Source organism: Etheostoma spectabile, chromosome 23 (genome assembly GCF_008692095.1).
Source record: "Etheostoma spectabile isolate EspeVRDwgs_2016 chromosome 23, UIUC_Espe_1.0, whole genome shotgun sequence".
NCBI classification, from domain to species: domain Eukaryota; kingdom Metazoa; phylum Chordata; class Actinopteri; order Perciformes; family Percidae; genus Etheostoma; species Etheostoma spectabile.
The window spans coordinates 19,638,773-19,639,500 of NC_045755.1; the positions used below are offsets into that span (position 1 = coordinate 19,638,773).

General features: G+C 44.2%; 1 protein-coding gene and 1 long non-coding RNA gene across 2 annotated transcripts in view; both read left to right on the forward strand.

The window, feature by feature from the left end:
- LOC116673112 (thyrotropin-releasing hormone-degrading ectoenzyme) overlaps positions 1-728 on the forward strand; it is a 230,640-nt gene that overhangs the window by 122,385 nt on the left and 107,527 nt on the right. The window lies entirely within an intron of this gene.
- LOC116673125 (uncharacterized) overlaps positions 34-728 on the forward strand; it is an 18,192-nt gene continuing 17,497 nt past the window's right edge. The window contains exon 1 of the long non-coding RNA XR_004327757.1: positions 34-461. This is a non-coding gene — a long non-coding RNA (uncharacterized LOC116673125). The remainder of the gene's footprint in view (positions 462-728) is intronic.

The following is a 728-nucleotide window of genomic DNA, read 5'->3' on the forward strand; positions in this document are numbered from 1 at the left end:
GGGTCTGGGACATGTCTTTTTGTAATATACAGACTGATCTCATGAAATGGCGTATTTCTGACATGTTATGTTATCAAGACGCATCCTCGCTTGTTAGCGTGTTTATCAACGCCGTTTGGCCCCCATTGACTTACATTACCTTGCGATAGTTTGTGAATTTACGCCGTAGCGAGTAGTATGAAAGGAGGAAAATGGCTGGTCAGGGAGGTGGATGGGTAAAACAGAGGACTTTCATCCAGGAGACCGGGGATCGTGTCCATTGTATCATGTTTCCTAAACCCAACCAGGTCTTAATTTCCTAAACTGAACTGTCGCTTTCTTCTCGTGATAACACGGCAAGTAGCGTGTATGTTTACGCCCGCTGTATACAGCATAGACATACACGGGGGAAACTCAAAATGCGAACAAATAACACGCCACTCGGCTTCAGAAAATCGGCGTGTATGTTTACGCAAAGTCATGTAAATTAACAAGGTACCAAATGCAGATTGTACGTTCCCAGGCTTGGATTGAAACCCACGGCTGTAACCAAGCCTGGACCTGCTGCTGCTGGGAAATTACTTTCACATTCAGCTGTGTGTGTTACTTTGACTTTTAATGGAAAAAGTGGTTGTTGTATTTTTAACAGCTGACTTTTCCTTTTAACGGATGCAAATGATCCAGTTGTACGCAGACTGAACGAGACAGACGTCAAAACAGCTGTGTGTGTGTGTGTGTGTGTGTGTGTG